Source organism: Oryctolagus cuniculus, chromosome 1, assembly GCF_964237555.1.
Source record: "Oryctolagus cuniculus chromosome 1, mOryCun1.1, whole genome shotgun sequence".
In the NCBI taxonomy this organism is placed as follows: Eukaryota; Metazoa; Chordata; class Mammalia; order Lagomorpha; family Leporidae; genus Oryctolagus; species Oryctolagus cuniculus.
This window is the reverse complement of record NC_091432.1, coordinates 212,120,608-212,144,764: the sequence shown is the minus strand read 5'-3', so window position 1 is coordinate 212,144,764 and position 24,157 is coordinate 212,120,608. Positions and strand designations below refer to the sequence as shown.

The following is a 24,157-nucleotide window of genomic DNA, read 5'->3' as shown; positions in this document are numbered from 1 at the left end:
GGAAGAGTGATTACAAAGTAGATAGCTAACTAGTCTGAACTACAGGCCAATCCACCATTCCCTGGGACTCAGGAAACTCTCTCCTAGGACCAAGTCCAGTTCTAGTGAAAACCATAACCAGGGGCCATGGGACTTCAGCTTCCACTGGCCTGCCTTCAGATGATATAAGTGCATTTTTGTTCCCTGCCTATAAAACAGTGGCTGCATCCTATCAGGCTTTGGAAATTGGCAGATTTGGGTGCATATCCTAATTCCAACTCTTGTGTGCTGTCTGGCCATGGCTGGTTACTTAACTTCTCTCAGGTTTAGCATCCTCTACTATCAGATGGGGGTGATTACTAGCTCCTCATAGGGCAGTTGGAAGGTTACATGAACTAAGTAGATACAAGACTTCACCTTGATCTGATGAATAGAAAGCTCTCTATACATAGTAGCTTTTATGATAAGAACATTTTACAACTTTGTTTCTGAGTCTTGGATAATACAGCCTATGTATGGGTATACATTCGTCAGTGCTATTTCTGTAACATTAAAATAAAAATGTGCAGGCAGCCAGAGGGAAGCTCTGGAGAGGTTTGCTGCCTGCCTGAATTTCATTCTAAACAAACCCACAGTGTGCGAGCCTGTACTCAAACAAAGATAAATCTTAAAGCAGTTTCTCATTTCATAAAGCACTTGAGAAGAGTATATGCATTCTGTCTTAAAATAGTTTATAAATGCTTAAATATAAAATAAATAATACATTTTATATTAGGATCTTGAGTGATTATTTAAAGCATTTCCCATTTTATCATAGTTCATAGTTCTTCTCCCTCAAAAAATACAAAAAGCAAGTGAAAAATGTAAAGGTGATTAAATTTTTTTAAAATTATCTTTTTCCCTCAGCTTTCTAGGAGCAAATAATTCATTTCCCCTTTGGTGTCTATTTTTAATGTCTACCATTATATTTTTTATCTTAACTCCATTATTCTTTATTCTGTTTCTGTTATCTCCTTTCATATTTTTAGGTTATATCATTTAGAGGCTAAAAAAGCTAGCTTATTGGGTTAGTTAGTCAAATAATTGCTAATTCAATTAGACAGGAAAAATCAAGACCAGAAAATGAAACAAAAAAAAAAAAAGAAAAGAAAAGAAAAAAGAAAAGAAAGAAACCTAACAAAAGCCTAGCCCGTTACTATCAACTGTGACCATGCAACCTGACATCAAGATTTTTGTCTTGGTTGGCTGCTGAGCAGAACAGCTTCAGTTTTTGTTGGCAGTGGTGGTGAAGCCATTCTTCTTTGAATTATAAGGTCAGCTACATGATTCCTCATTTATTTATCTTCCTCGAATGCTTATGGCTGAAGATCTTTTCATGTCTTTTTCTAGAAAGATATTACCAAAAGTTTATGGGGAAATTAAATTAAAAGATGTTTATTTTAATGAAAAACCACTAACACTTCTAATTTTTTTCATAATATGACTCTCCATGAACTTTTTGAAGACCTTGTGCTATTGGAGTGCTAGTCACTTTCAGATAACAAATTGATCTAATTTCATCTCTTTCATCTCTTATGAGCAGTTTACATCATTAGCTATGTATCAGCTTCCTCATCTGTGAAACAGGGAGGTAAGATTTGTGAGCTGTTTCCAAGGGCAATGCAAGTGCTTATCATTCCTTTTTGAGATCCTGTTGCAAAACTGTCTTTTCCCCAAAGAAATTATAGTTATCTTTATTTTTTAAAGATTTGTTTTATTTATTTGAAAGGCAGAGTTACAGAGAGAGAGAGAGAGAGAGAGAGAGAGAGACAGAGAGAAATCCTTGGTCCACTGGTTCACTCTCCAAATGGCTACAATGGCCAGGGCTGGGTCAGGCTGAAGCCAGGAGCCAGGAGCTTCTTCTAGATCTCCCACATAGGTGTAGAGGCCCAAGGACTTGGGTCATCTATCCTCTGCTGCTTTCCCAGGAACATTAGCAGGGAGCTGGATCAGAAGTGGAGCAGCCAGGACTCAAACTATCACTCATATGAGATGCCAGTGTTCCAGGTAGTGGCTTTGCCACTGTGCCACAATGCTGGCCCTGATAATTAGCTTTCATAGTCCATTGAATCATTTGGAACTAGAAAAATAAGTACTAACTTCCATTTATTTTGAGACAATCCTAATTCTTTCTTAAATGATTAAATTGTATCTGAGAAACATGGGAAAATTCTCAACTAAGGTTAAAAACAAGGATTCCCTTGAATCCCAAAGGATTCTTATTCTTTTTGTAAAAATTATTTTATATGAGAGGCAAAGAGGAGGAGGAGGAGGAAGAGGAAATGAGGAAGGGAGAAGATGGGAAGGGAGGGGAGAAAGGAAGAGAGGTCTCATCTACTGATTCATTTCTCAGATGCTGACAACAAAAGCCAGGACTGGGCCAGGCTGAGGCTTCTGGGAGCTTGGAACACAATCCAGGACTCCCATGTGGGTGGCAGGGACTCAACTATTCTTACCATTACTACTGCATCAGCAAGAAGCTGGAACTGGGAGTGGAGCCAGTCCTGAAACCCAAGCCTCCAAGCTAGGCTGCAGTTATCAAAAGCTGCATCTTAACCACCGTACCAGATGCCTGCCCCCAGTATTCTTGATTTGAGTCACATGGAGTGACTTTTGTAGATTATGAAGTTGATCTTCCAGAAGTAAAACGTCTGTTTCCTCATGTCTAAAATGGGGATATTGGGGCTGGCACCATGGCTCACTTGGTTAATCCTCTGCCTGCGGCGCCAGCATCCCATATGGGCGCCGGGTTCTAGTCCTGGCTGCTTCTCTTCCAGTCCAGCTCTCTGCTGTGGCCCGGGAAGGCAGTGGAGGATGGCCCAAGTGCTTGGGCCCTGCACCCACATGGGAGACCAGGAAGAAACACCTGGCTCCTGGCTTCGGATCAGTGCAGCTCTGGCTGTAGAGGCTTTTTGGGGGTGAACCAACGGAAGGAAGACCTTTCTCTCTGTCTCTCTCACTGTCTAACTCTGTCAAATAAAAAAATAAATAAAATAAATGGGGATATCAGATTGCCATATAAGTTATTTATATGAATCTGCATGAAAAGAATATAAATGCAATCTAATTTAATCCAAACTGATTCAACAGTGATGAGCGTTGCAGTGGGTGCCATATACCACAGCAGCAGGGACTGGAAAATAAAGTTCAGCATGAGGCGTAGAAGTTGATATGCACCAACAAGTTAGTGTACACAAAATTTTCCTACTAGTGTCAGTATCAAAACAACAATTTAACATTTGCATTATGAGATTTCATGGCCTACAAAGTGTCATCTGTAACTCTTATTGTGTCTTTTTTTTTTATTTATTTAATGAATATAAGTTTCCAAAGTACGAATAATGGATTACAATGGCTTCCCCCCCATACCGTCCCTCCCACCCACAACCCTCCCCTTTCCCACTCCCTCTCCCCTTCCATTCACATCAAGATTCATTTTCGATTATCTTAATATACAGAAGATCAGCTTAGTATACATTAAGTAAGGATTTCAACAGTTTGCTCCCACACAGAAACATAAAGTGAAAAATAATAGATGATTTTTTTTTTAATGATGATGAAATCAGATCAGACCTATTGTCATGCTTAATCCCAGTGAGAGTCAAGTTGGGAGTTGATAGTTTTTTCTTTCTTTCTTTTTTTTTTTTTTTTTTTACAGAGGATCAGTTTAGTATGCATTAAGTAAAGATTTCAACAGTTTGCACCCCCATAGAAACACAAAGTGAAATATACTGTTTGAGTACTTGTTATAGCATTAAATTTCAATGCACAGCACATTAAGGACAGAGATCCTACATGAGGAGTAAGTGCACAGTGACTCCTGTTGTTGACTTTACCAATTGACACTCCTGTCTATGGCATCAGTAATCTCCCTATGCTCCAGTCATGAGTTTCCAAGGCTATGGAAGCCCTCTGAGTTCTCCGACTCTTATCTTGTTTAGACAAGGTCATAGTCAAAGTGGAGGTTCTCTCCTCCCTTCAGAGAAAGGTACCTCCTTCTTTGAAGACCTGTTCTTTCCACTGAGATCTCACTCGCAGAGATCTTTTGCCAGAGTGTCTTGGCTTTCCATGCCTGAAATACTCTCATGGGCTTTTCAGCCAGATCCGAATGCCTTTAGGGCTGATTCTGAGGCCAGAGTGCTATTTAGGACATCTGCCATTCTATGAGTCTGCTGAGTATCTCACTTCCCATGTTGGATCACTCTCCCCTTTATTTATTCTATTGGTTAGTGTTAGCAGGTACTAGACTTGCTTATGTGCTCCCTTTGACTCTTAGTCCTTTCATTATGATCAATTGTGAACTGAAATTGATCACTTGGACTAGTGAGATGGCATTGGTACATGCCACCTTGATGGGATTAAATTGGAGTACCCTGGTATGTTTCTAACTCTACCATTTGGGGCAAGTCAGCTTGAGCATGTCCCAAATTATACATCTCTTCCCTCTCTTATTCCCACTCTTATGTTTAACAGGGATCACATTTCAGTTAAATTTCAACACTTAAGAATAACTGTGAATTAATTACAGAATTAAACCAGTCATATTAAGTAGAACAGACAAAGAAACTACTAAGAGGGATAATGTATTAAGTTGTTCATTAACAGTCAGGGCTATGCTGATCAAGTCACCATTTCCCATAGTGTCCATTCCACTTCAACAGGTTTCCTTTTTGGTGTTCAGTCAGTTGTCACCAATCAGGGAGAACATATGGTATTTGTCCCTTTGGGACTGGCTTATTTCACTCAGCATGATGTGTTCCAGATTCCTCCATTTTGTTGCAAATGACTGGATTTCGTTGTTTCTTACTGCGGTATAGTATTCTAAAGAGTACATATCCCATAATTTCTTTATCCAGTCTACCGTTGATGGGCATTTAGGTTGGTTCCAGGTCTTAGCTATTGTGAATTGTGCTGCAATAAACATTAGGGTGCAGACTGCTTTTTTGTTTGCCAATTTAAATTCCTTTGGGTAAATTCCAAGGAGTGGGATGGCTGGGTCGAACGGTAGGGTTATCTTCAGGTTCCTGAGGGATCTCCAGACTGACTTCCATAGTGGCTTGACCAGCTTGCATTCCCACCAACAGTGGGTTAGTGTCCCTTTTTCCCCACATCCTCGCCAGCATCTGTTGTTGGTGGATTTCTGAATGTGAGCCATTCTAACCGGGGTGAGGTGGAACCTCAATTGTGTCTTAATAATAATCCCATGAGATAGACATCGTTGCTGTCTTACGCAACCTCCAGTGAATTTTTGGTAGGCTCAAGATACACACACCTGTTCCTCTAAACTCAAAGTTTTCTTCATTTTTCTTTCATACACCACACAGAATCCATCCTAAGGGAGAGGAGTTGATCAAATAAATTATGGTTTTACCTTTTCTTTTTAATTTGTAACTAATAACATTTGTCTCTTGTTGCCAAGTTCACGACTACCTGTCTAGTTTCATGACACATTAGAACTTTGAACTTCTTGGAAGAAAGGCGCTTTCTAAACTCAAGGTGTTATTGTTGTTACTATTAGCCAAGACAAATTAAAAGTGATGAATGGAGCATATCTTGTCTTACTAGAACCCTTTAATTTAGGAAATTGGTTATTTTCATCCCCTGTATCTATGTCATGATTAATGCAATACAGCAATGTGCATTCAGAATTTAAGAGTATCCCACTGATACCAAACAACAAGTCCACTTCTTTGAAAAGAAATGAATGGTGGCCAGATTGAACCCAATGATGACATTGTTTTCTTTTAAAGATTTATTTTATTTATTTGACAGGCAGAGTTAGAGACAGAGGTAGAGACAGAGAGAGAGGTCTTCCATCTGCTGGTTCACTCCCCAGATGGCTGCAATGGCCGGAGCTGCACTGATCTGAAGCCAGGAGGCAGGATCTTCTTCTGGGTCTCCCATGTGGGTGCAGGGGCCCAAGCACTTGGGCCATCTTCTACTGCCTTCCCATGCCATAGCAGAGAGCTGGATTGGAAGAGGAGCAGCCGGGACTAGAACCGGTGCTCATATGTGATGCCGGCGCTACAGGCCAGGGCGTTAACCCACTGTGCCACACTACCAGCCCAACATTGTTTTCTACAGTGAAACATCATGCTATTTTGCAGATTAAACATGTTATTTATGTACAATTTAGGTATCATCAAGCTACCTAATAGAACTAATTTTGTGTACATTTCTTTTCCAGGTAGAAACAAAAAGAAAGAAGAAAATTATTTTGGCTTCCTGGAGTGAGAGAAGTTATCAAATGCAAGTAAATAATTAGTGCCTTAAAATTCAACTCCCCATAAAGATCTTAGAAAGGACAAAGCACAACTATCAGTGTCCTAGAAAAACAGTAGAATTAGAAAGAAAGCAAGTCACTAACTCACTTTGCCATAGCTACTAACCCTGCAGCTACTGGTGGGAGCTGTGTGCATACGTATTTAGTTCAGTATCCATCTCTTGTGGAGTGCTGGGCCACCATTAATAGCTGTGTGATCTTGGAGCAATTGACTTGAACTCTCAGAGGCTCCATCTTCTCATCTGTGAAACTCAGGAAACAATGCCCACCCCATGGGTTACTAGTTATAAGTCATGTGACTTATACCACAGGGTCTAGCTCCAGTAAGTTCATAAAACATGGTATTACTTGTTATCAAACGTTTATCACCTTAAAAACCATTTATTTATTTATTTACTCATTTGTTTATTTTACTTACTTGAGAAAGAGAGGGAAAAGAAGAGAGGAGATGGAGGGGGAGAGAAGTTGGGGAGGGGGAGGAGGAGAGGAAGAGAGCTCCCATCTACTAGTTCATTTGCTAAATGCCTGAAATGGCAGATTCAATGCAATACCAATCAAAATACCGAAGACATTCTTCTCAGATCTGGAAAAAATGATGCTGAAATTCATATGGAGACACAGGAGACCTTGAATAGCTAAAGCAATCTTGTACAACAAAAACAAAGCCAGAGGCATCACAATACCAGATTTCAGGACATACTACAGGGCAGTTGTTATCAAAACAGCATGGTACTGGTACAGAAACAGATGGATAGACCAATGGAACAGAATAGAAACACCAGAAATCAATCCAAACTTCTACAGCCAACTTATATTTGATCAAGGATCCAAAACCAATCCCTGGAGTAAGGACAGTCTATTCAATAAATGGTGCTGGGAAAATTGGATTTCCACATGCAGAATCATGAAGCAAGACCCCTACCTTTCACCTTACACAAAGATTCACTCAACATGGATTAAAGACTTAAATCTATGACCCGACACCATCAGTGGGTTTGTCATATATTCCTCTATTTTGTTGAGGTACATCCATCTATACCTAATTTGTTGATAGATTATTATTATTATTATAAAATTATATTGAACTTTGCCAAATGCTTTTTGAATCTTGAGATGATCATATGATTTTAGATCTTCATTATCTCAATATAGTATATCATATTTATTGATTTGCATATATTGAATGATCCTTGCATATCCCACTTGGTCATGATATATGATCCTTTTAATTAAAAAATTAATGTTAAACTAGAGCTTCAAATCAGTGGATTAAGAGACCCAGAGGGGAAAGGTAGAATGAGATCATGGTTAAAGCAGGTTGAAAGTCAAGATATTTTCAAGAGTTGGGGACTTACGTAACCCTGAGAGGCAACAGTGTTGGCTCAAGTGATTGGTTCAATGGCATTCATATGGAAGACATGGGTTGTGTTTCTGGCTCCTAGCTTTGGCCCCTTATCTTTGGCCAATGCAGGCATTTGAGGTGTGAACTATCAGAATGGATTTTGCTCTCTTTCACATCTGTTTCTCTCTATCTCAAAAAGAATTTTAAAAGAGATCCAGAGATCCAGATATATGCACATTATCTGAGTTATTAGGAAGAGTAAAGTGCTGGGGTTATATCCAGTTGATGGAAGTCCATTACTAGACACAGTTATTGTTTCTTACAACTGTAGCAGACCGATAACATGCAGAGATAATTCTCAGTTAACTGGTAAAGAGAAACATGGATTTGATTTTTAGTTGTCTGCTGTATTGGCCCTTTTAGTTGTTCCATTTTGAACAGATGTAGTGATGATGTTCTCTCTTAAATCTCTTCTTGTCCATGTATGGCTATTTGTTTCCTTTTTCAGTAATCATTATTGTATAAATAATAATTAAATGTTATTATATGCTGTCTATCTGCATATTGACATGCTAGGAATAAGTATATGTTAACATTTGTAAGTCACATGTTTATAAAATTCATTGAGACTTGCATGAAAATTTTTCACCTGAAAGTTTGTGTAGCAGTCTTGAACTCATTGTTGAACATAATTAAAGGCTAAAGGATGGCACATAACCCCGTATCCTTGGTCAGCGCTGCGGCTCACTTGGTTAATCCTCTGTCTGCAGCACCGGCATCCCGGGTTCTAGTCCCGGTTGGGGCGCCGGATTCTGTCCTGGTTGCTCCTCTTCCAGTCCAGCTCTTTGCTGTGGCCTGGGAAGGCGGTGGAGGATGGCCCAAGTGCTTGGGCCCTGCACCCACATGGGAGACCAGGAGAAGCACCTGGCTCCTGGCTTTGGATTGGTGAAGCGCACTGGCCGTAGCAGCCATTTGGGGGGTGAACCAACAGAAGGAAGACCTTTCTCTCTGTCTCTCTGTCTCTGTCTAACTCTGCCTGTTAAAAAAAAAAAATATCCCTGTATCCTCAGGCTACACTTCCATTTGAACACATTCTATTTCAAATTGTCTGTCTTTCCTTTCCATCCTTTGCATCTTTTCTGGCTTATTCCTTGAGAGTCCTAGTTCAGCCTTAACATTGCCTGTTGTAATTGAGTCTGGAGAGAGCTCATTTGTTTCCTGGAACCATCCTGGAAACACAGCTGTGGTTCTGTTGTTTTAAAACATGGACTCTTTACAAACAAGTCTTCCTGGTAATACTAATAGTTTTTCTGATCAAATTCTGAGGCCTTAATATGCCATAAGGTGTCCTCATTTCAAAGAGTCATTAAAAAGAGTATTACAGAGAATAATAAAGAGCCTGGAAGGAATAGAAACTTCATCACGCTATGGACTATAGACGTACTGTCATAACTCTAGGCAGTGTGGGATTTAAACACCTTGACAGGGGGCAGCATGACCTACTAGAAAATTCCTGAACAAGAAGTAGGAGATACTTAATGTGAGTTCAGATGCTGTCACTCACCTAATATGTGATGTTTGTCAAGTCCTGTCTCTCTTTTCGAGTATCCGTATCTTCATCTATACTACAAATTACTTGAATTAATTCAGTTTTTTTTTCAAATGTAGTTTTTGTTCTTATAGATCCTTTTCTTTAAATAGATGTTCTTGGGATCATAAAACAAGTATTTTTTGTGGCTATGAGATATAAAGCCTTTGCATATACTTCCTCCTTTTGCTTGTAGTTATTTTTATTATCACTGGAATAGATGATATCAGAGACCTTTTCTAGCTATAAAATTCCATAGGAAAATTTAATGTAAAATCAACAGCTTAGAGAAAGTCAGTATACACACAGAATCTATGATAAGCTTTCTTCTAGAAAAAAAAAAAGCCAATGATTTTTTTGATGTATATAAGCCCAAAGTAGGTGAACAAGTTTCAGTTATGATGGAAACAGTAGGCTTCAAAGGAAGTTTGGCATTGAGTTTGGAAACAGAATTCAGATTTTATTCCATTCTTTATACTTGTTTAAGCACAGATGCTTCTCAGTCAAATTCATAGAACATCAGTGGTTCTGTGATTCTGGAAAGCTACTGCACTACATTCATATTTCACAGAGCAGAATTTGCATGTGGATCTCTTCAACTCTACAGATTTCTATCAGATCACTGAGCACTTTGGCATCCTGGGTACTGCATCCACCATAGTCTTGAAGGCACTGGGGTCATCCTACAAAACTGTTAGTGACTTTGATTTGCTACCTGCTTGGTCAGTGTATATTCTTCAATTCCTGATTCATAGTTAGCCCTTGAAAATACCCATTAAGTCAATTAAAGAATGTAGTATGAGTCAGGTCATTAAAAGGTACTATGGGCCACTCAAGCAAAGACTTAATGAGAAATAGCCTCACAGTGGGCACAGATGTTTAGAGAACTGACCATTATTTTTCTTATCCAGCTGTGACCATTAGAGTGTGAGGCTATAGAGACTTTTTCTGGGCTTAGATCACAATTCCATAAAACAAGAGAGGAGTACTCAGGTCCTTTATTTGCTATCCAGAGGAGCACATTATTGTTGGAAATCAGATCTTCAAGGATGATCTCTAAAACACATTGATACTCCAAGTGTCTGCTAATAATAATAGATAGAATTAGAAAGGAGAGAATGATCCAACATGGGAAGCAGGCCACACAGCAGACTCATAGAATGACAAATGCCCTAAACAGCACTCTGGCCTCAGGATTAGCCTTTAAGGCATTTTGATCTGGCTAAAAAGCCCATGAGAGCATTTCAGGCGTGGACAGCCAAAACAGTGTGGCAGAAAATGACCTATATGAAGGATCTCTGTGGGTGAGATCCTGGTGGAAAGAAGGGGCCATCAATGAAGGAGGTAACTTTCTGTGAAGGGAGGAGAGAACTTCCGCTTTGATTATAACCCTGTTTAAATAATGTCAGAGTTTGTGGACTCAAGAGGCTTCCTAGCCTTGGCAGCTCATGACAAGAACCTTGGGTGATCACTGATGTCCTAAATAAGAGTGTCAGTTGTTAAATCAACAGCAGGAGTCACTGCGCACTTTCTCCCCATGTAGTACCTCTGTCCTTAATGAGTTGTACTATGAGAATTAACAGCAAAGCCAGTCTTCAAACAGTATTTTATACTTGGGTGTCTATGTGGGTGCAAACTGTTGAAATCTTTATTTGTATAGAGTTGCTCTTCTGTATATAAAGATAATTAAAAATGAATCTTGATGAAGAATGGAATGGGAGAGGAAGTAGGAGGTGGGAAAGTTTGGGGGTGGGAGGGTGGGTATAGGTGGAAGAACCACTATAATCTAAAAGTTGTAACTATAAAATTTATATTTATTAAATAAAAGCTTTCTATAAAACACATTGATATTATGATCCATTTAAGAAGAAGTAAATACATTTACAAAAGCTCATGTTGCCTAACACTGTCTACTTTGAACCACAAATTTTGGTTTAATATACAAAAAGCAAGGAAAGAAGATCCCATTAACAAAATCCTATTCCTTTCCTCTTGAGAATGTATTTATATTTATGAAATTGAATCAGTTACTCATCTTGCATTTGTGATTCAAACTATATGGAATATATTTTTTTTTTCTTTGACAGGCAGAGTGGAGAGTGAGAGAGAGAGACAGAGAGAAAGGTCTTCCTTTGCCGTTGGTTCACCCTCCAATGGCCGCCGTGGCTGGCGCGCTGCGGCCGGTGCACTGCACTGATCCGAAGGCAGGAGCCAGGTGCTTCTCCTAGACTCCCATGGGGTGCAGGGCCCAAGGACTTGGGCCATCCTCACTGCACTCCCTGGCCACAGCAGAGAGCTGGCCTGGAAGAGGGGCAACCGTGACAGAATCTGGTGCCCCGACCGGGACTAGAACCTGGTGTGCCAGCACCACAAGGAGGAGGATTAGCCTATTGAGCCGCAGCACTGGCCTGGAATATGTTTTTAATCTGAATCCTTTTTTTTTTTTTTTTGAGTTAGGGATGGTTTCCTAGTTTTTGTATGGTGGTATAAAGTTTACAGAGCACCAACGCAGCATTTCTCTTGTGTGTTCAGAAATTTGAATTTTTTTTTTAAAAAAGATTTATTTATTTACTTGAAAGAGTTAAACAGAGAGAGAATGAGAGGCAGAAAGAGAGAGAGAGACAGAGACAGAGAGAGAGAGAAAGGTCTTCCATCTGCTGGTTCACTTCCTGGTTTGCCACAATATCTGGAGCTGCGCTGATCCAAAGCCAGAGCCAGAAGACTCTTCTGGGCCTCCCATGTGGGTGCAGGGTTTCAAGGACATGGTCCATCTTCTACTGCTTTCCCAGGCCATAGCAGAGAGCTGGATCAGAGGTGGAGCAGCCAGGTCTCGAACCCGTGCCCCTATGGGATGCTGGCACTCCAGACAGCGGCTTTACCCACTACACCACAGTGTCAGCCCCACAGAAATTTGACTTTTAGGATGCTTCCTGACAAAAGGATTTTGATGGCATAAGTCTTGCTTAAGTGATGCAATGGAATCAGTGTTAGGATAAAAATTAATTTTAGACATTTATAAATTAGTGTGAAATATACTTAAGAGTCTGTATCACTTAAAATATTGTTGCACTTGAGTATAATATCTAAATACTATTTTCTAATATTGAAGTTACTTACTTGACTCAATGGAGGAAAGGCCTGCTTAAAGAAAGTTCTATCAAAAATGCCTTAATGTAAAGTGGAAAATAATTTTGATGGAATCCTTTGATAAAAAGGAATGCATGAATGAATTCCATGCTTTTCTAAGAAAATAATTTAGCACATGCAATAGCTTTCCTCTCTGATTTCAGATTATCACTATGAGCATGGTACAATATGATAATTCAGTCATGTGTTTAAAACTACATAAACTACATGTGTAGAGCCCTATATTCCCAAAGTCCTTAGTTATTTGAGTTATTGTCTGTGATTTTTATTGACAGGAATCATCATCTCCCTCTTTGAACTTATCACCTGTTATCTCCTATTTTTCCCTCCGCTCAGACTTCCATCAGCTTTATTCTGATGTGATGTGCTGTAGACTAGGGCAGTTTCCGGAACATCTGAGATGCATGTCATTAGCAAAGTATATGTGCATTACATTAAAATCATGGGACATTTGTTTTTATTATTCTTTTATGTCAGCTTACTTCCTGGATTAGAAAAAATAGCTGTTTTGATGTACATTACCTCTATTTCTTAATATATATATGAAGAATGGATGTCAATTTTATTGTTTATATTTAAAACTGGATATAATTTACTGTGAAAACCACTGATATCATTTTCAATTAACCATCTCTATGTAGATAGTCTGACAGCTCCAACTAGTCTGAACATCACCAATGTTCTTCCACTCACCTGGTGAATATGGCATTATTACAGACCAGTTAAATGAAAATAAAATTTCTGTTATTGCAAGCACAGCTTTTTAAAAATAAATGGGTTCTATAGCACATAATAATCTCATTCACACTCAATGGTAGATTTGCAAGTGACTCTGAATGGAGAAAATAGAGCATTCATTACTTTTGCCTAAAGCCAGTGACTCTGTGGTGTTTCCACTGTCTCCTCTTTTGATAAAATGGAGTTGTCTGCTCAAATTATACTTGATTCCTGGATTTGTTCATGTCTGTTCAGAAAAAAGTCACACATAAATCTTTACAACTGCAGTTTGCCCAGAAATGAACTTTCCTTTAGGTACTCTAGTAATGACCATGAGTAACACAAAGAGTGAAGTAGGCTTCTTTATTCCCAAGGCTCTATGTATTGAAATAGAGCAGAAACACCCAGATCCACAAGGCTAAATACTAATTTAGGAATTTTTAAATCCTCAGAAAACTCAATTTGAAATTTCTTGAACTTAGGGCTGGCGCAGTGGCTCACTTGGTTAATCATCCGCCTGCGGTACTGGTATCCCACATGGGCACTGGGTTCTAGTCCTGGTTGCTCCTCTTCCAGTCCATCTCTCTTCTGTGGCCCGGGAGGACAGTGGAGGATGGCCCAAGTGCTTGGGAGCCTGCACCCCATGGGAGACCAGGAGAAGTACCTGGCTCCTGGCTTCGGATTGGTGCAGCGCTGGCCGTGGTAGCTATTTGGGGAATGAACCAATGAAAGGAAGACCTTTCTCTCTGTCTCTCTCTCTCACTGTCTATTCACTGTCTATGATACTACCTGTCAAAAAAAAAAAAATTCTTGAACCATCATGGTACAAGGGACAGTACTCTGGGCTTGATGTCTGGAGGCCCAGACTAGTCCAGAAAAGCTTGAGTCTTCCCTACTTAACTAACCATGTGACCATGGACAATGCCTTTCTTCTTCTGAGCCCAATTTTTCTCCTCTAAAAAATCAGGAGTTGTAAAGAAATGCTCTCGAGTTTGCCCCAGCTCTGGAACTACATTGCTTCCTCAACACACAGGGTTATATTGCAGTCCTGCTTTTCAAAAGGAATTGGGTGGTGACCCAATATGGCCAATGTAGTCACGACTCATGGTGAGGAGTACTGCCAGTCCTCTCCCTTTGTTCTTTCTCAGGTTCCTGGTTACTTTTCTTTTTCAGTGCTGTCTTTAACTGTTGATACTTCTTAAGCTAGGAACTAACTATGAGAAGCTTCTTAAAGACTCCTCTTTCTTTCTTGGAAGTAACATATGGTTTTATGCACATACTGGCTTACCATCTCCTGGCTCTCTGACCCTTGAGGTGCTGAAGTCAATCCTTCTGAATGATCTGTGTTCAAAATGTAACAATTGACAATGCTTCAATCCCTGGTCCATCATTTGTCTGCTCACTTGACAATGTTATCAACCCAACAGTTTTGAACCCTCATGTCAAGATTTCACAATTAAAAGGGATGGGGAAAAATTAAAATATAGTTATCATAGTGATGGATTGTAAGTATGTATACATATTTCCACACATACATCACCATATCCTCTTCATTATGTAAATAAGAACATTTTAGAAGAATATTGTATAAGAGAAAATTGGATTAATAATAGCAGTAAAGTAGCATAAACTAGCCAATTTAGAAAGAATGTCATAAGGTCTGTATGAAGAAATCTGCAGAACACTACTGAAAGACAAAGGGAGACTCTAACAATTAAGAGACACACCTATTTTTTGGTTGAGAAATTCAACTTTAGAAGATAACAAGTTTCTCTAATCTATAATATTATTTCATAATCAGTTAAAATCACAGCAGAAATTTGAAAATTGGAACAAATTCATTTTAAAAAGTAATTTTGATGAAAATTTTTCTAATGAAAAATTTGTTGTACCAGTTATCAAAATATTTTAGGGAGCAACAGAGATTAAACCAATGTAACATTTACTGATGGAGAAAGTAGCCAATAGTCTATAGAAAGAATACAGAAGCACTCTTATGTGTATGGGGAACTTAGTATGTGATAAAAGTTGGTGTACATGAGTTGGAGAAATTATTTGGTAAATATTTTTGGGAGGTAGTGATACCATTCTGTGACCCTATTTTGATTCTTGAGTAATTTTGAAGTAGATCAAATATTTAATAAATATAGGACAACAATAATACTCAAATTCATTATAAATATATATATAAATTATATAAATATATCATAAATTTGGCTTTGAGAATAACTGGAGTATATTTAAAAAACTAGAAACCATTAGTGAAAGATATTGATAAATTTGGTAACATTTAAAAACCTCTCTGAAATCTGTATCTTTTAGTAATTCCTACCAAAGTACTTGTAGATGAAATAATAGGATGTCTTGGATTTGCTTCAAAAGAATACAGTTTGGAAGAAAAGAGGTTTAGCACTGAAATAAGATTATCCATGAAATAATAACTATTGGAGTTGAGTAATGGGTATGGGGACTCATTTATACTATTCTTTATATTTTGTAATTTTTGAAATTTTCAGTGATCAAAAAGTCTTTTGTGTGGCTAAAAATAATTTTACAAGGTTGAAATTACACACTGGTAAAATATTTGTAGCACCTATGATAACATAAGAGATAATATTTCTAATGTACACATAAAAGCCAGTGAGTAAAAAAAAATTTATACAATTATACAAAAAATTTAAAAAGGCAATAAGCTTGAGCTGCCAATTTGAAAATGAATATAAATATCCAATAAACACATATGTTTCCGGCTTCACTGATAATCAAAGTAAAGTTAAGAAAATCTCAGTATGCATTTTGCCTAAAATATTAGCAAACATTAAATAGATTCAGAGAAAAAATATGAGTGCAGATAAATGAGGTAATTTCCTTTATGGTCACTAGAACAGTAAACTGGCAGAAAATGCAATATTTCAAAAATTTTCTTCCTTATCTCTTTTTAAAAAATTTTATGTAAGTTATACAAGTTTCATGTATTTCATGTTTCAAAATTTAAAATGTAAATATACAAATGGTATCCATATTGTACTAAATATTCTAATAAAATGTATTTGAGGGAAATACTGACACAAATGACAAAACAGTGAGTTTTATTTTTTTTATCAATTATTTATTTGAAAGAGAACCAGAGAGAGAGAGACAGGCAGTGAGAGACAGAGAGAGAGAGAGAGAGAGCTCTCACACCTGCTGTTTACTCCCCGAATGCCCACAACAGCCGGGGCTGGGTAAGACTAAAGCCAGTTGCTGACCTAAATATGAGTCTCTCCCATTTGGGTAATTTGGAACCAACTATTTGAGTTATCAGTGCTGCTTACCATTGTAAACATTAAGAAAAAGCTAGAATTGGGACTGAAGCCAAGACTAAAACCCAGGCACTCCAATATGGGATGTTGGCATCCCAACTGATAACCTAACCACTGCTCCAAATGCCTACGCTAAAAGTGAGTTTTAGAATACCTGTCAAAGTATTCTTGTTAATATGGAAAAATTAGAATATAAGGTTCACAATAGGGAGGTAGTTAAATACACTGTGGTACAAGCAAATAGTGAAATATGTTACAGTAATTAAATTATATAGATACATATACTGCCAATGAGAGAAGGCAGTGTTTAAATATGTGCATTTTCCAATTAACATGAAAGAATATACAAGAATTCACATGTCCATGCAAGCATGGGGGGATGATTGGACAAAGGATCACCAGATTTTTCCGTGACAATCTCCAGTTGGTTGGATTTCTGGTGATTTTTATATTTTTGTATGTTACATAGTTTGTAATCATTAAGAGTAGTTTATCAAGAATAAAATTGTTGAAAATAACTCATTTTGTATACTTTCCTCCAAGCTAGATGTTGAAGTACTAAAGAGTGGTAAGTATGTAACACATTCATCTTTGTAGTTCTAACTCCTACTGGCACATGCTAGATACTTAGTAAATATTATTGGGTTAAGCTGAATTCTACCTACCCTTTAGATCTGACATCCATTCAGGGAAGTATCTTTTATGTTAGCATGTGATTTTCGTATGTTTACTTAGCATTTTTAAATATGAGTGGAATGCTAAATTTGAAAGGAATTTCTTATCCTGTACATCAAAGTTCTTAGTGAAGAAAAAATATTTCAGAGATGTAAAATGCTTTTGGATCACGCAGATAGTGCGCTAGGTTTTATGAATGTGAACTCCATGACAGCAAATGTTTTAAAGTGCTTTATGCCTATATCTCTAGCACTTAGAACAAGGACCTGTATATAGAAGGTGCTCGTAAAATATTTATTAACTAAAAAATGATTGTGCATCTCTACGAATCTGTGTCAGAAAGCTTGTCCCACACTTTTTCTCCATGAATCTTCCTTTGTGGAAAATATATGTCTAAATGGATTGTTGTACGTAAGTCCTTCCTTTCTTTCCTAATTGAAAGTGAAGATTACATTGGGGTGGGGGAGGCTCATAATTGACACACTGGCTATCATATTATTGGCAAAGAAATTAGAATAATGGAAAATTATTGCAAAGGAGCCTTATTTCCTTCATCAAGGATAATACATGGTGGCTCAGATACATGATAGGTCATACTCCGTAACACTACACAATAGAGAGGGGAAGGGGCCAGATATGGGCAAAGGCACACTTCCAGGGTTGAAGGTAGAGCTAGACTCATGAGTGGCTTTTAAAGGTCAGTACAGCACCTTTAAAGTCTAGAATCTTGGTGTTATTTCTGGAACCAGTTTGTAACTGATCATTTCATTAGGCTCATACAAGGTCTGGGGATCCAAGCAATGACCACTGTTTAGGTGTGAAACTGGGAAGCAGCCAAATAGCAAGTCTGGAGAAAATGGACTGGGATATGATACTATGAAAATAGCCTGAACAAAATAATGCAGGGTCCAGACTCACCAGAAGGAATGAGACAGAGAAGGGTTGGACTACTCCAATTTTACCAGGTTAAGTGGTTTTGTCTAAAAAGGATGCCAATCCTAAGGGTAAGGATAATCTAGATTGATAGATATTGAGTTAAACTGCGGGACTGTGCAGATGCCCTGACCTGAGGGCATTGGTACTTGTTTGTAATATTATTAGGACCCCTAATCGAAAGCATGGCATAGTTCCAAATCCTGGCATAATATAATAAAGTGGGAAGCGTGATAGGGAAGATTAACTGATATATTGACTTACCTAGCTGGTAACAATGTAGGCCCTGGAGTAGGAATAACTGCAGGAGGAAAACCGTTTGGGAGATACTAGGGCAATCAATGACAGAACCTGACATCATCTATTTTCCATAGTTTATAATGAGGTTAGTTCACACTACTCATGGATCTGCTGCTCTGTTTATTTTCAGTAAATCTAGTTCTTGTTTACTTCTAATCAACTAACCCTCACATAATCTTTTGGACAAGAAATGAATTCATTGGAAGGTTGTCAAAGGAAACTATTGTGACACATGTGAAATATAGAGGACAGATAGTTTTTATGCAGTCTAAACATAGTCCAGAAGTCTTATCCCTTCATCTCAGGTTTTTGCATTCATGCAGAATAAGGTTAACATTTCTTAAGTTTGTGTTCCCGAGCAACATTCATATCTACTTATCACGAGCAGTAAAATAAGCCCATCAAAAGATTGTGTGTATGAGAGATTGGAATTATTGCTTCATTTTATAACATTCTTTCAACAAGATTTTGATTTTGGTCTGTTCAGGATGCCTTCCTACTCTTTTGTTGACTAAAATACTTTTTCCCTGCTATGGAGTCAGCTCCTAGATAAAGGCCCTGAAATGCAGTTGAGTTGGATTTAATAGTACTCTGGGTGATGACTTTGATTGAATTCTGCCCACACTCTGGCACTGAAATTGGGGACTCTCAGCAAAGCAGATAAGTCAATTTTAAGAATTCTCCTGGAAAGCCACATGGTACTCTTCTCACTGTCAATGGCATATCCTGTTCGCAGCTTCAGCCTCTGGAAATGCTTTGATTCAGTAGGAAGTTCAGGCTTTATAACACTGCAATGCGCCTTTGTTTGCAGCTGCTCTGCCTGCATGCATAGAGAGTTCATTCTTCCACGGAGGGCCAGACAGCCCACTGATGGGTCAAGCCAGTTTACACTGATGTTGCTCATGAGAAGGAGAAGCAAGCAAGCAGGCAGGCATGCAAGCATGGCTTGGTGTGGCCTTTAAAGGGGCCATTTATCTCTCTCCAGCTCAGGAGCCTCCTCACTAGTGCCTGCCACCTCCAGTGTGCCTCTTGTTAAATGAGATTTGAGCTGCAATTCTTCCATAGCCAAGAACCTCTGACACTCCTCTGAAATAAATTTCTGATTATACACCAGAGGCTGTTACAGGGAATCATCTCCAGTGTCCCTTGGGGGAAATGCTTTGCTGAGAAAGTAATGTCATCACACGCCCCTCCACACACCCACCTTTCCCTTTGATCTTACAGTGTTTACCTGTGGCTTATTGGTACCAAGGCAAACTTGGTATTGAGCCTTCGACTTTGAAATAGGTCTGGTTCTCCAATAGGCACTCTTTGAAGTCAGATCCATTATGTGTTGTTTATTGCCCTTTCAAACATACCCACATGTATTTCTAAGAGCAAGGCTCTTCTTTACTCATTCAAAAGGAGAACTGGAGTGTATTGTTATATTGATTCTTCTTTGATATTTTTTAAAATGAGAGGAATAGTATCTCTGGAGTCCATTTTGTCCACTTACAAATTATTTTAACAATATATGTTAAGGGCAATTTTACATTCTCTCTATCCCATTACTATCTTCCAAAACACAATTATATGTCAACTGTGTGACTCAGAACTTATTCTGCCCAAGTAATAAATCATAAGTGTAATGGGGAAAAAGAATTTGTCATTGTTCAGTGTGTATACAGAGTTATGTGGCATATAACCTCAAATTTCTTTCAGATCATATATAAATACATAATAAAATAATAATACTCATTAGTCAACACCAAATATAAGTTCCAGATGTCTGAACATCAAAGTATTTATAGGTCTATAGGGACTGCCTTGAGACAGGAACAGTTCTTCAGAAATGGGACTGTAAGAAAGCAGCCTACAAAACTCTCCCAAATTCTCTGAAACAAAAGCTATTCTTGTTTGTACATAAATTATGAATGACTTTTTAAGGGCTGACTCATTGGCCAGTGCATGTGCCTGCAAATCCGGTTTCACAAGAGGATGAGAGCTGACTGGACTAACAGGAATTCTACAGCAAATCATTTTTTTTTTACCAGCTTGCTTCTAAAGAAAGTCAATTTGTCCAAAGTTTCAGCCACTGCTCTAGTCGAGGCACAGTGGCATTTGTTGCTGGCACTGGGATCCTTGCCGTAGCTCTGATACCACTCAGTTTGCCTAGCTGGAGCTGCCTGCTCCAAGTTCACTGGGGACCAGCTCTCTGAGACTAGTCTTGGGATAAAGGGTCTTGGCAGCCTTTGGAGGGTGGGATTGAGAGACAGCTGGTGAGTCCCTGGCCTGAAGCCTCTCACCACATGGGACTGCAATTCCCGTAGACATTGGCCTTATATCTGCAGCAAGGTGTTGGAGAGCCACTTTGGAAGCTTCTAACCCAATTTGCTGTTTATTTACTGCCTGACCTTCAACGAATAAGCTGATATTTTGCTTAACTTTCTCATCCATAAAATGAGCTTTCAGGCCCGTCCAGCTTTGGTGAGCCATGACTCAGCTTTCTTCAACACAAAAAGATATAAGTGGTGTGTGTTAGTTCATCAGCACAATATATCAGATCCCAATGACCAGTATTACTAATGAGTTGCTTAATTAATCATGACTCCATATAAAGTTTCATCACTAACACGGAAGTTCCAAGACTGGAAGCATTTCTCTCTTGTGAAGAGGAATAGAGATGGGACACAGTGGTTATTTTCTGAAGGTTTAATAGGAAAAGGTAAGGGAGGCCCAGACAACTTGTTGGCAAGATGAAAAAAAGTCCTATTTTCCTTTTCTGCCTCAGATCTTTCTCTTGCAGGAAAGCAGGAAACAATGAAGGCACTTTTTACATGTGATGATTCAAAGCCATTCATATTGAGATAGTGAATGAATGCTGAGAATTTTGACATGAGTTTTCCATGCTGATTTTTCTGCCCCACGGACTTTTTGTTGATTTCTATAACCATGGGAAAATGTCTCTAAGAAGGAAGTGTTTAGTTCTTAAGTGTTATATAGGGAAGTATTTATTTGAATCTAGGCCCCATTGGGTGCCATGGAAGCCACTATAGATGGAGATGACTGTACCTCTTTTCCTCCTTATCTTAGAGGGATTTTTTTAAAAGATTATTTATTTGAAAGGCAGAGTTACAGAGAGGCAGATGCAGAGAGAGAGAGAGAGAGGGAGAGGTCTTCCCTCCGCTGGTTCACTCCTGAGATGGCTGCAAATGTCAGAGCTGTGTCGATCCAAATCCAGGAGCCAGGAGCTTCTTCCAGGTCTCCCACATGTGTGCAGGGGCCCAAGGACTAGGGCCATCTTCTATTGCTTTCTCAGGCCATAGCAGAGAGCTAGATCAGAAGCAGAGCAGCCAGAACCTGAACCAGGACCCATATGGGATGCCAGCACTGCAAGTAGTGGCTTTACCCACTTTGCCACAGCACCGAACCAGGATTTTGATTTCGTTAGCACACTCATCCATGTGAAGAACCCTGGATTCCCTCTGATGAAGTTTGACCAATTGAAGGTGGTAGCACTGTTCACTTATCAGTTCTCATTAATAAATAAATGACTGCAAACGTCCATAGTCAACATGGAATAAAGTCAACAATGGAATAGAGATTACTTAAACTTTGAAGCTCCAGTGTTGCACAATTAACAATAAATCCATTATTACTTGATGCATTTTCTCAAACAAAAAACACATGACTGGGAATTTAAAAACTGAACAGACATTGGCAAATGTTTTCCAAATATAATACACTATCCTGACAGCTAATGCATCAGCAATGTTTACTTCAGCAAATGTTTCCAATTTAGAGGGAGGAAAAAAATGAATGTCTAATAGCAATCTTTTTACATTTGAATACATGGATGGTGCTTTACAGTTTACAAAGCACTTTCAATGTATACATCCATTCAATGAACTGGTCCTTGGGAGCACCCTGGGAGGTAGACAGGGCGCATATTATATATTATCTTCCAATGATTTGTGGTTCCCTCAACTTGTCATACTGTTTTGTGTCTCTGTGATTTCACACGTGCTCTTCTTGAGTCCTGGAATGCTCTCTTCTCCCTCCCTTGCACCATTTTTCATCTAGCTAATTCCCAATCAACTTTAAAATGTAACTGCTGACTCCTTTCACAGTGTCTGGAAGCCGCCAGTCTGATTTAGATGTGTCCCTTCTGGGCTTCTCCCATATTCTATGCCATGTGGCAGTGATCACATTTACTGTAATCATCTGTTTGGTTTTCTGTCATTCTTTCTAGGCTGTGCTCTAACTTTATTGCATAGCTCTTATCCTACATACTTGACACTGCAGCACCTACCACATCGTAAAGACTTAATAAACGTGGAAAGGATGAAAGCACTTCATTTAGGAGATGAGAAAACTAATATTCATGACTCTTGGTGTCTTGTTCAAGGTCAGGCAGCTGGTGAGAGGCAGACCTGAATTTTGATCTGTGTTGTTGATCTTCCAGTCCAATAGCCTTTCCTCAGTGTCACACTGCTTGCTCTGCTCATTTCTATTGAAACACATTAAATGGTCATAGAGGTAACATAGCAGCATCTTGGGGCTGTTTCTGCAGCAATTGGAAGAATTAAGCTGACTTCTTAGTTTTTTTATTGTTATTCTTTTTTAAACTTACCAATTACTTCATATTTTCTTTGAACAAGAACTCGAGACAGCTTAACAGAAAGTTTACACAAAACAAAAGATAAAAACAAAGAGCCATGGAAAGGAGGAGGGAAAGAGAGAAAGCAGAAACTCTAGGCTAAGAAGAATGACTGTAATGGACCTAGAACTTTGAGCTTTGTGGGATCCAAATACCAAAAGGAAACATAATGTACTGTGTTCCATGTATTATTGTGTAAAGTCAGATGCAACCCCATGGGAGAAGTTTTCCTCCTCCTTAATTTAAACTATAAGGAGGATTTATTATGTATATTTACATTACATCATGAAAGTCATAAAGGAAGGTGCTTTCATTTGCAGCTCACAGCAGGACTCGCTTCATCATATATATATATATATATATATATATATATATCATATATGCTAGCCATTGTATTAAAGATTGGGACAGAGACTCAAAGATGAATAAGATAAGACCCCACCTTCAAAATACTTCATAGCATGCTGGCAGAGAAAAGTAACACACAACTATCTAGACCAAAAGAGGCAGACACCTTCTGTTGAACAGATGATTCTTAAGCAGCTCTAATAAGAACAGGAGGAATTACGTCAAGTAGGAGTTCCCATGAAGGCATCTCCAAGTAGAAGCTAAATAAATGCAGAATCTCTTTGTATCTATATCTATATCTGTATCTATATCTATATATATAGAGATTATACTTGGGGATCAACAACTTCTACTCAGGTCGTCTTTTTAAAAAAATTGCAGACCTTGAAAAAATTTAAGTATGAGTATTAATGACAGAAGCAATGCATTATTTATTTGTGTTTGTATTTTCCTTAATTCTTTCTTTCAAAGCCTGAGTGCATTGTATAATTACTATCCCAGATAAGAATGTATGTGCTTCTAACCACAGAGATGCCTTTTTCAACTATAGACCACGAGGAAGGAAACCTAATAATAAATTGTCTGGCCTCAGAAAACATGGTTGGAGTGAAAAGTCCACATTTTGTTCCTCTAATTTGTAACGCGCTCAGAAAATCCTGAAACTGGCTTGCAACCAGCTGACGATCCCTCCAAGCACTGGACTTATAATGGGGAGCCTATTTTTCTTTTATTACTGGGAACTGGAAAAGCCTAGTAACTATTTTCCATTGACATTCCCTCCAGGATGGAGAGCTTGTTTTTCCTAGATTTTCGTATATTTTTAGGCTGTCATCTTGGGCAGTCTGGCTTTGTATCAAAAGTGTTT

The 24,157-nt window shown here is 38.5% G+C and overlaps 1 long non-coding RNA gene across 12 annotated transcripts in view; it reads left to right on the top strand.

The window, feature by feature from the left end:
* Positions 1-24,157, top strand: part of LOC127490509 (uncharacterized) — a 604,070-nt gene that overhangs the window by 339,044 nt on the left and 240,869 nt on the right. For 11 of the 12 annotated variants that reach the window (XR_011381454.1, XR_011381455.1, XR_011381434.1 and 8 more), the window contains exon 4: positions 6,206-6,271. This is a non-coding gene — a long non-coding RNA (uncharacterized lncRNA). The remainder of the gene's footprint in view (positions 1-6,205; positions 6,272-24,157) is intronic. The other variant, XR_011381435.1, reaches the window with a different exon arrangement.